The sequence below is a fragment of the Limulus polyphemus genome, unplaced genomic scaffold, assembly GCF_000517525.1.
Source record: "Limulus polyphemus unplaced genomic scaffold, Limulus_polyphemus-2.1.2 Scaffold769, whole genome shotgun sequence".
In the NCBI taxonomy this organism is placed as follows: domain Eukaryota; kingdom Metazoa; phylum Arthropoda; class Merostomata; order Xiphosura; family Limulidae; genus Limulus; species Limulus polyphemus.
The window spans coordinates 225636-237973 of record NW_013666379.1 but is presented as its reverse complement, the minus strand read 5'-3'; the positions used below and the strand labels follow the sequence as shown (position 1 = coordinate 237973).

The 12338-nt window shown below is 33.9% G+C and overlaps 1 long non-coding RNA gene across 2 annotated transcripts in view; it reads right to left on the bottom strand.

Moving 5' to 3' along the window:
- LOC111085991 overlaps nt 1-12338 on the bottom strand; it is a 275417-nt gene that overhangs the window by 145867 nt on the left and 117212 nt on the right. For both annotated transcript variants that reach the window (XR_002610765.1, XR_002610766.1), the window contains exon 2: nt 6486-6784. This is a non-coding gene — a long non-coding RNA (uncharacterized LOC111085991). The remainder of the gene's footprint in view (nt 1-6485; nt 6785-12338) is intronic.

Sequence of the window (12338 nt, the reverse complement as noted above, 5' to 3'; positions counted from 1 at the left end):
TATATATATATATATATTCTAACAAAATATTCAAAAGACACCAGCTTTATATACTCACGGTGTACCCTAGATCGACGTAGACAAGCCTAATTTTACAAAGTTATATATCTTCAGTGTTGTAAGTTGAATATTTCCATAATTAATTGTAGGTAGCATTTTTGGAACTCCTACGTATCTATCAATTACAGGTGTAACTTATCATATCATAAACATTTTACTTACGACTTTTACTCCATCATCCAAGTTCAGTAATTTTGTAGACATGTAACTGAATGTAAGAGCGACAAAATGGAAGATTAAAAAAAGAACATTAATCATCTAATGCAGGTTTCAAAACTGGAAAACAGTAATTGTCTGGTTTTGGTTTCGATATTGAAAAAAAATGGTTATCAATTTTTTTGTTTTAATACTGGGAAAAACGAGGATTACTTGATTTCTATTTTGATATTGGTCCTAAGTTCAGAAAAGAATCCAATTTGTACATCACGGTTTTCCAGTAAAAGTTTATTCTTAGCTTTTCAACAAAGAAAGAACAAACACTTAGTTTTTATATCATTGTTATGGTATTGTTTTCCAGTAATGAAACAAAAATTATATAATCATCATTCTTTACATATAGAAAGGAAAATCAGGTAATCGGATACTGTTTATCTCAGTATTCACAATGTAATTCCTAATTCCTTGTCATGCTAAGTTTGAGTTTTGGAAGATAACAATTAAAACGTTATCAAAGCCATTATTTGGGAAAGTGCTGGAAGAAAATAATGTAGTTAATTACATTAGTAACATGGCAATTCGTCTTGCAATTCGAGGCAGATTTATAACTGATTACAGTGTTTTCGCTTTTAAATTTGCAAAATATCCAAAACAGTTTCTGGATCTTAGATCCGGAGAAAGCCGGCAGAAATTACTATTATCATATAACAAATCAGGTAATCGTTGTTTGTTTGTTTTTCAGTATTAATACAAAAATCAGGTAATTACCCTTTTTTTAACACTGTATTATCGTTTGGCTCTTTAAACCGAATAGCAGGACTGACTGTTACTTTCATAACACGTTCACAGCTGAAACTTCGGAACATATTCAGCAGCATTACATTCCTAACCTTGGACCTTGCGATCCGCCATCAGACATGCTACCACGTTAGATTCTTGTAGTTTTCTCGCCTATTCCGATAATACAACGTTAGATTACCGGATTAATAAATCAAGCTAGTCAAATAAGTAAAACAAAATAGGAGGCTTATTTGCGATTTACAGACGTGTTTTGAAACGTCAGGCACATGCTTTCTGGTTAGGTGGTTTTGGCATAAGACTAGAACTGGTGTTTCTAATAAAGTTGTAGAACACACTGCAACTCACATTACAGAAGAAGAAAAAAAACGTGAAATAAAAATTATATAAAGAATAGCCACTAGTGGTACAAAAGCGACACCAAGTATCGGTAACATAAGACCAACAAATAAAATCAAGGCACAAGTTATAGGTCCCGCGGAAAGACAGCGGTAAGTCTACGGAGTTACAACGCTAAAATAAGTGGCTCGATTCCCCGCGGTGGACAAAGCAGATAGCCTAATCTGGCTTTGCTATAAAAACAGATACACAGGCTACAGTGTGAGAAAAATAATCTGTAACTCGGTGAGAGAGATATTTAAAGGATACAGAAAGGATGCAGCATCTATCAGATTTCATCTCCAGAGTTATTTTGAAGGTAGATATTACACACAATAAAAAGGATACACCATCTATCAGATTTCATCTATAGAGGTATTTCAAGGTAGATATTCCACACAATAGAAAGAATACATCATCGATAAAACTATGTTTCTAGAAGTATTTGTAGGTAGAGATTCCACACGACAGAAAGGATACACCATTTATCATATTTCGTCTCTAGAAGTATTTGAAGGTAGAGATTTCACACGAAACAAAGGATACTCCATCTGTAAGATTTCATTTCTAGAAATATTTGAATATAGAGATTCCACTCGACAGAAAAGACACACTATTTATCAGATTTCGTTTGTAAAGATATTTGAAGGTTGAGATTACACACGACAGAAAGGATACACCATTCTTCAGATTTCATCTTTATACGTATTTGAAGAAAGAGATTCCACACGAAAGAAATAATACACCATCTATCACATTTCGTCTCTAAAGGTATTTGAAGGTAGAGATTCCACATGAAAGAAACGATACACCATTTATCAGATTTCGTCTATAAAGGTATTTGAATATGGAAATTTCACACGAAAGAAATGATACACCATTTATCAGATTTCGTTTCTAGAGGTATATGAAGGTGCATCCCGAGAGTTATTTGAAAGTACATATCCCACACAACGGAAAGGATACACCATCTATCAGATTTCGTCTCTAGGCGTATTTGAAGATTGAGATTCCACACGACAGAAAGGATACACCATTTATCATATTTCGTCTCTAAATGTATAAGAAGGTAGAGATTCCACCTATCAGATTTCGTCTGTAGATATATTTGAAGGTTTAAATTAAACACGACAAAAAGGATACACCATTTACCACATTTGACACAACAGACAGGATACATCATCTACCAGATTTCATCTCCAGAGGTATTTGAACGTAGAGATTCCACATGAGAAAAAGATACACCATCTATCAGATTTCGTATCCAGAGGTATTTTAAAGTAGAGATTTCACACAACAAAGAGGAAATACCATCTATCAGATTTCGTCTCTAAATGTGTTTGAAGGTAGAGATTCCACACGACAGAAAGGATACACCATTTATCGGATTTCATCTGTACTCGTAGAAATTATTTGAGATTAAAATCGTTATTAAAAGCGCTAAATCGTCATCATGTTAGAAACATTGAGTTTAATACCAATGTAAACTAGACGATCAAGTAATTAAGGAACTTAACAATACGTTCTCTAACCATATTACGTTTTCCAGAATCATAGGTTTTATGTTCAATTTCCTAAACTACATAAAAATCCACATCAGTTTGGTGACGTTGTTTATTACCCTCCTGATAAACCAGATTCTCGATGTATATATAAATTCTAGCTAAGTGAAACGTGCAATAACGCTTATGATTTCGAGAATGTATTTAATAACGAAGAAACTGAACAAGTCTTGTCAAACACAAAGCATGGAAGTAATGCTATTTTAGTTTATATTTTTATTTTAGAATTCATTACAATACCCCTTCCCCGGTGGTTTCTTAGTAGGCTTGAGAGATTATAACGCCAAGAATTAGGGGTTCGATCCCTGAGGTAGGCACAGTGCACATAGTTCATTCTTCAGCTCTGCAATTTAAAGCAACCAAACTTTCAAAACCATTTGAAGAACTGGTTAGTTTTGAATTTATATTTTATTGTTGCCACACTCATTAATTTCCTAACTAAACATAACCAACCTATATCTTTTCTATACGGACAATTGTCAAATCAGTTGAATTACCTTCACCTAGTCCTAATAGATAAGCCAATGATTTAATTATATTGAATAATCAGAATATATTAAGTGTAGTAGTAATACAATGTATCTGTTTTGCATTAGAGATAAAAAATAACAGAAAACTGTACTATATATTAATTTAGTCGATGTTAATATTTTATAGAACATCTTGCTTTTCCTTTTCAGACGTATAGTTTTTCTTTGTTTTCTAGTATTGTTACTTCATTTCATTTTTAGAATGTTTTTATCATTGTATTGTAATTGTAAGAATCACACAATTTAAGCAAACGTTTTAAGAATATTAGGAATCCTTTATATTTGACGGTAAACAATGTTTCTCACTACCTAGTATAGGCTGTGCAACATTAACACTTGTTCTGAAACAGATCTATAATGTACTTGATTATTCACGCATGAATGTTAAAATAGACGTTCTTGTATAAACCTTTGCATTTACTGCATTAGCTTATTTATTACAGCAATAACTACATTATTAGCGTTATTTATTTATTCAAAACGAGTAACGGCTGTGCCCAGATAACCATTGTGTAACCACCTGGCGTGAAAATTTTAAAACAAAGAAATAAATGTAAGTAAGTTGTTTTTTTATATCTTAACTGTAAATTAATTCCATGTATGAGGCTTGAAGTTTCAGTTCAAGTCTCATATTTGTTTGTAGTTAAGCACAAAGCTACACAAAGGGCTATCTGTGCTCTGCCCACCACGGGTATCGAAACCCGGTTTCTAGCGTTGTCAGTCTGCAGACATACCGCTGTGCCACTGGGGGGCTCAAGTCTTATATACCGTGTATCCAAACTGCTATGTGGGTGTTACTTCTGCAGGTACCTTCCCCCCCCCCCCAAATTGCTATGTGGGTGTTACTTCTGCAGGTACCTTCCTCCCTTCAGCATATATTTTAGTATTCAGTATATAAAAATTCAAATGAATAACCACTGTTTCATATGTTGATGTATTTATTATCGGTATGATGTATAATGTGGTCCATATTGTGTACTCTAAGTACTTACAAATAAGCTTTTCTTGTTGGAATTAAGCGAACTGAAGAACTCCCGGTGCAAGTTAAAAAAAATAAAATAAATATGGTTATTGTTATTATGTGCTCATATAATATCCTGATCAAAAGTATAGCACACCTCGAGCGAAAGTAGACAATAGATGTAAGATTACACATTACATCTGTGGATGATGATGAGTAAGAGCCAAACCAAATAACAATACTTGAAAACTTATTTGTACTCAGTTGCTAAAGATACGTTTGACGAAACTAACCGTAATCTGAAAATGTCTTTATCACATAAAATTTACAAAGAGGTTTTGAACCCAACCCTGATAACAAATAATGAATTAAACAGCACATACACGTCCGTCATCCATTATACTTAGGTTTAAAATATAATTGGCCTGGTATGGTCAGGTGGTTAGGGAGCTCGACTCGCAATCTGAGGGTCGCGGGTTCGAATCCCCGTCCCACCAAACATGCTCGCCCTTTCAGCCGTGGGGGCGTTATAATGTGACGATCAATCCCACTATTCGTTGGTAAAAGAGTAGCACAAGAGTTGGTGGTGGATGGTGATGACTAGCTGCCTTCCCTCGTCTTACACTGCTAAATTAGGAAGGGCTAGCGCACATAGCCCTCGTGTAGCTTTGCACGAAATTCAGAACAAACAAAAAATAATTACTATATTATAGTATTTGTTTTGTTTGTTTTGTGATAAGCACAAAGCTACACAAAGGGCTATACGTGCTCTGCTCACAGCGGGTATCGAAACCAAATTTTTAGAGCTATAAGCCAAAGATCTACCGCTGCAGAACCGAGGGCAATATTATAGTAGCTGAGAATATAGTTGCTATATAAATAATAGTAAAAACATTAGTGGCGTTTTACATCACTGGCGTATTTTTCTGGTGTACAAAGAACGTACGTTAAAACAACTTTTACAAATATAATGTATTTAATATACAAAAAAATACTTTATCTTCCATTTTTATTATCATTTACACGTGGTCTTCAGAAATATTAATTGGGTATTTTATATAATACTTAGATATCCTAGGTAACTCAACCCGAAAGCTTGAAGTGTATAATCTACGTCCTAATAAATGTAGTTGTTTTCAATAATCCGCAGATTACAGCAACGACGTTAGTTGAAATCTGTCTGGGTACCACAATACGAAAGCTTGAAGTGTATAATCTACGTCCTAATATATGTAGTGTTTTCAATAATCCACAGATTACAGCAACGACGTTAGTTGAAATCTGTCTGGGTACCACAATGCGAAAGCTTGAAGTGTATAATCTACGTCCTAATATATGTAGTTGTTTTCAATAATCCACAGATTACAGCAACGACGTTAGTTGAAATCTGTCTGGGTACCACAATGCGAAAGCTTAAAGTGTACAATCTACGTCCTAATATATGTAGCTGTTTTCAATAATCCACAGATTACAGCAACGATGTTAGTTGAAATCTGTGTGGTAATTTCTTTGGCGGACCAACAAACGTTCTAAACTTTCATGCCGATTGGTTTGTTAAAGTCATGTCAGACTGTCTTTTTTTTCGTCATTACACGTGCTACATAGCGGTTGCACACGAGTTTCTGCTACCACTAAACGATGGATCGTTTTAACCAGACTGGTTTACTGTATGTTACCAGTATAGATAGCACTGATAATCTGATTTCAGACTTTCCATCGATAAATTACATTTTAAGAATTATGTTTAAGGCTTGTCTGGTAAAAGTTTGGGAATATTTAGAAATGTTTCCAAACATCTATCAGTAAATATTAGAGCAAACGTTCAGTTCGTCATACAAAGACAATAAATATATGTGGGTATTTGTTAGTGATAAACAAATATTGTTAAAACATGATTATCACATTAAGACCATAAATTATTCTTACCTGATGAAACCACATTAGTTACAATTTCTCTGATGGTTATGTCTTAACCTTATATTTGGTAGTTAATTGAAATTTAGTGCAAAAAATATATATATATATATATATCAATCTTACCTAAAAGTTTTTCACCAATATGAAATCGCCAGTTATTTATTTCAGATCAAACTGGACATCATCATCGTCAGGTCAAGATTCCAAGACAAATGAAGTAATCATCAATTATTTATACCAGGTCAAACTGGACATCATCATCAGATAGAGATTCCAATGCGACTGGAAACATCGTCATTTGTTTATGCCGATTTAAATTTGACATCATCATCGGCAGATGATGATTTCAAGATGACTGGAAGCGTCGCCAACTATTTATACCAGGTCGATCTCAACATAATCAGGTGGAGGTCCCAGGACAGCTGGAAATAAAATAAAATTAAATTTCAAGCATCTTAATACTTTTTTTTTTTGCAAAATTTTGAAATTTTTAGGAGAGATTTACAAATTAAGAATTTTAAAGCTGCTGTTCGAGATACTTATTTCAGTAATCAGCACTGTGTTTCTGTTAAAACTATAGAGTTTATTATGCGACTTTTACAGTTTGATACTCTGTGGTTAATGGCGCATGCGGTTTTGATGCAAACCCATAGGTCTGTCTGTTGTGAGTGAAGGATATAAGCTTAATCGACATAAGCTATATAATCTGTTGTGACTGACGATTACAGATTTGGTCAATATAAGTTTATAATAATTGTTCTAAAAACATTTTTCTAACCACAAGCAGAACCCTAAACTTGTCCAATAAACATCAAATAATTTTAGAAATTATTCATTATATCCATATCCTTAGACCCTGTTATTGGTGTACCTTATTTTATGATGTATCTACTATACGTTTAAGAGATATAATGCTATGCCCAGGGACGTTTATTACATAATTATTCACTATATCCATGTCCTTAGACCATGGTATTGGTGTACCTTATTTTATGATGTATCTACTATACGTTTAATAGATATAATGCTATGCCCAGGGACGTTTATTACATAATTATTCACTATATCCATATCCTTAGACCCTGGTATTGGTATACCTTATTTTGTGATGTATCTACTATACGTTTAATAGATATAATGCTATGCCCAGGGACGTTTATTACATAAAAAATTAGCAACTTTTTGAAAACTGGAAAAATTTTGTAGGGCGACTGGAAAACAAATATTTAATACTAGCGTATAGCTCGTCATGAGTGACGGGGCAGGTACTTTCATCCCCACCCTATAGTATTTCATAGCTAACTGAAATGAATACATTTTGCGAAATTATGCTTGACCAACAAAGAGGCAGAAAAGTGCAGTCGGGGCAGTCAAACTTCTGTAAATTCCTTTGCGAGACAATCAAAATGAAGATCATTCATGCAATGAACTCGTGACGTATTCATACAATAAATATAGGTAAAAATCGGTTAGATTAACAACTTCTAATATATAGAAAAGCCAAGTGCGTTTTGGTAACACTACGTTCCAGCAATGGCTTTTATGTCATGTGGCTTAGCAACAAAATTATGATATTCTTGTTAGTCTATGTACTGAAAGTATAAAATGAAAAGTATTGACAAGAAAACTGGAAAATATTTGTTGATTTCTTATTTTTAAGTTTAAAACTGAATCGATATTTTTACTTTCATGATAACTTTTATGCACTTGGCCCTAGGCTAGGTGATACCACACTACGTCTTTACTTTAGGCTTATTATATCAACACTCACTACACTTATAAAGTTTTACAGCACACCCCCCCTCTCACGGCCCTCTTCCAGCCCCGTCACTAAAATCGTAATGGGCGGACAGTAATCGAACTATTCTATCCGGATAAATGCATTTTGGCTTTTATGACTCCTAATATTTCGAGAAATCAAGCGTGACGTGACACACACTGGATTTTATATAGGTTAGATTTCGTAGTATTTAGATTAAAAAGTGGGCTACTTATCCCATGTGCCGTCTTTGTTACTATACCTCCTATATTTTGACAAATTTGATCCCATTTCATAAATCAAAATTTGTTAAGAAAAGAATAACAAATTATCACCAATGAAGGAGCAAAATGGCTTTGATGACACGTTGTACTTTTAGCCAAGAAAATTATACTTTTCAATTCCAGTTTAAAATTCCTAAACAATCGTAATGGTTCATATTTTTTCTACCTCAATAGCATTATTATTATTACAAATTTTATAATTGCTTACCAGCGGGCCTCCAAGTGGCACAGCGGTAAGTATGCATACTTATAACGATACGCGTGGTGGGCACAGCACAGATAGCCCATTGTGTAGCTTTGCGCTTAACTACAAGCAGACAAACAAGTAAGCTTATCAGCAGTCAATGTTTGGATAGTAAAATTATAACACATCATGTTTTATTATTATCAGGGACGTTTATTATCACTCGGATAAAAATGACGACTCTCTCTACTTTGCTCGAGGAGCGGCCGTGGTATTTGGACCGTCTATGCATGTAATTTGTTGTTAACCACAAATCTACACAATGGGCTGTCTTTGGTGTGCCCACCACGGATATCAAAATCCGGTTTTTAGCGATATAAGACTTCAAACTTACAATTGAGCCACTAGGGGGCTATGCATATGGAAATTGGACAGACGAAGCGTACTGTGAATTTGAGGTTCTATGGTTCACAACGTTTTATCGCAAAAAAGAAAAGAAAACTGCTCCTTGGTGCCGTGGGTGTGTTATAAAAGTAACTGTTAAATCCCCCTGTTCAAATATAGTATCACAAGAATTGACGGTAGGTTCTCTTGACTAGCTTTCTTCCCTCTAGTCTATCAGTTGAAAATTAGGGACAGTTATAACAGATAGCTCATGCTTAATTGGGAGAGAATTTTCGAAACAAAACAAGCACACGGACAATATAGTAGCTAACCATTCTGTAAAACAGTTTGCCTTACATAACCTTTCATAATAGTACAATAATTTGCTGAACATAATTCATTTCAAAGGTTTTTATAGACAATTTTATATATATATATATATTTATTGTGTTTGCATAAAAAGTCCAGAATAAAGGTCACAAAATGTGGCCCGAAGACTGTAATAAAAAGACAAACAGGAGGGAATAACTCTGGGTTATACGATCTCAGGGATCGTGATCATCTATATAAAAAATAAAGTAAGTAGTATACAGGCTACGAAGTTGGTTAGAGTATTCTACCTCTTAAATGTCAAACACATTACATGGATCTGTTGATAGGCCGCCTTCACTGCAACTGTTCATCATTTAATTTTCATTGATAAGCTTTCACTAATGTACGTTGTTAAAGAAAAGCTAGATAAATACTGATTTCCAGTTAATTTTAATGATCTAAGAAAAATTAAAAATCACCACAGTGACCACTGTTACTGAATGAGTTCACCTTGTTTTAATCTGGCTGAACAAAAATTTAGGTTACTCTTGAGTTCTTGTACCTTTATTATGACATGATGAAATTTATTACATAGTTTATGTTTATACTCTTGTAGTAGTTTAAACTATTTACAGGATTAACCTTGATGACCTCAGTGCTCTTGATTTGCTGTTGTTAAGAAAGAAATTACGCATTTATGAGTTTACAAAAAGTTGTAGACTTATTATATGTGAGTATTATTCATGTTGACAAATGGATACATAGTCTCCTGAAGAAGACTTGTAGTCGAAACGTTGATAATATAAAATCCTGTCATAGCATTCATAGCTTCATTGCTACATTATTATATAAGTGTTTTAATATCATGATGTTATATTTGAGAATTAAAACAACCAAAGATACTTTAATAAAATCAGAGAAAAATGGAAACGCAGATAATTTTGTTTTTCTCTCATACGGATATATCGATAAGTTTGACAGCAAGTCTTTACCCATAAATAAACAACAACGTGCATAAATAAAAATATGCATGTATCAATACTATTGTATGAACCAGAAACAAATAAAGCCTTGGCATTCATCACCAGTTTAACATATAAAGACTCTAGCAGTCAATATAAATTTCGATTCGCCGCTTTTACATCAGCGCCCTTCTCAATAGACCCGTAAGGCCAACAAGGCGAAGCTCGGCGTTTCAGCAGGAAGATATGCCACGCTAATTACGCCGAGAGAGAATCACATCATGCAGATACCGATGATGAAGTAGGCAAGAGAGCCGCTGTCTGCAGCACGTGCACAGATGGAATTCATGTATTTCTGCTTTACTCTCTCGGCTCTTACAGGGAAAGAGAGGGATGAGGAAAGGGAGAGAGAGAAAGAGAATGATGTTCCAGTTGAAACCACGTGATCAATTAAAATCTGGGCTTTTGGAAAAGAGAAAAGACGAAACTCTAGTGGGTTCCAATCCACATCAAACAAAACAAGAAGAGACCGGAAATTGGGGACCATTATCGCGACGAAGGAAAGCAGGCGAGAAAAGCTTTCAGCCAAAGAAGGACACATCAGGCAGTGAGAGAGATAACAGCTCTTGGAGGCTGCTTATACATATGTATGTCGTACAGAGCAGTGTAACTACCATTACAAGCATCGGAGTGGCATATGAAACCTCCAAGACCACATTAACTTGCCATTGTCCTGTTATTAAAAGCTTCTAACGAACAGCTAGAAACTAGACTTTGCCTGATTTACTACCCAGTATGGATGATCCTTTATACACTTGTATACACATAAATGAATGGTAATTCTCCTCCTGGAGTATGTAGATGTGTTTATTCGACGTCCTTTAAATTAATTTTTAAAAAACACTATATTCGCAACAAAAAAAAACACGGAGCCCCAAAAGGTTATGAAAATGTTATCAATGAGTTACATTAATAATACCTTTCAATAATCTTCCTCTTCGCAACAAAAAAAAACACGGAGCCCCAAAAGGTTATCAAAATGTTATCAATGAGTTACATTAATAATACCTTTCAATAATCTTCCCCTCCATTTAACTACAGCTAAGTTAATACTAATTCCAATAACTTTTTTTTCTCGAAATCTACTCTTGAAATAACTTCATTTATTTTAATATTCTGGTTAAATGTTGAATACTTCCACTGTTAAATGTTGAATACTTCCACTGACTTCTAGGAAATTATTTCCTATCATTAATCATCCTGTTTCAATTAACGTAGTATAAGCATTTGATCAAAATCCAATATTCAACATTTTAAATGATCACCAAAAGAAAACATATTACCAGATATTTGGCTAGTTGTAGATCGCTGACAAAAATAAAGGCAGATGCGTTGATTCAAATTAAGCCCATTATATGCTTAGGCTAACTATGAAGACATGTGTGCTTGTCTCTATATTTAAAAACTGTATTTTCACTTTCCTACAAAGATATATATATATAAACATCAGTGTTTTTGTTGTTGCAATAGATATGTAATTATATAAATGTGTATATTGTGTGTAATGAATTATCACGTCATTATAATTATTTGGGTAGGCACTGTATTTTCAATCTTATTATCACGTACTTGAATACATAAATTTATGTTTCACTGTAACGTTAGATGGTAGCTCGAATGGTACATCTGGTAAAAATTCTTTATCTTGTTGGCTTACTTAGAACATCTGCGTATTCACACTTAATTCATTGCACTAGAGGTATAACTTATATTACCAAAATAATTATCCTAAAATATCAGGATAAAACAGTGCCTTTACTATCAATATACTATTTAATTACAGTACTAACTCACAACTGCGATTTAGTGGAAACTTTAGATGGGCTATAGACAACAACATGCAGCTTAAGTTTGTTTCAACCCAAACTAGTGGTCAGTAAGTAAAGTAAGATTGTTTCTCTTAGTTATGTCACCCAAAGGCAGAAAAAACACCGTGTATTACATGAATCCTAGTAGGCAGTCTTTTCTTAAGTTATCCATGTTCGTTTACTACCGTATATTACATGAACTTTAGTAGACAGTCTTTTTTTA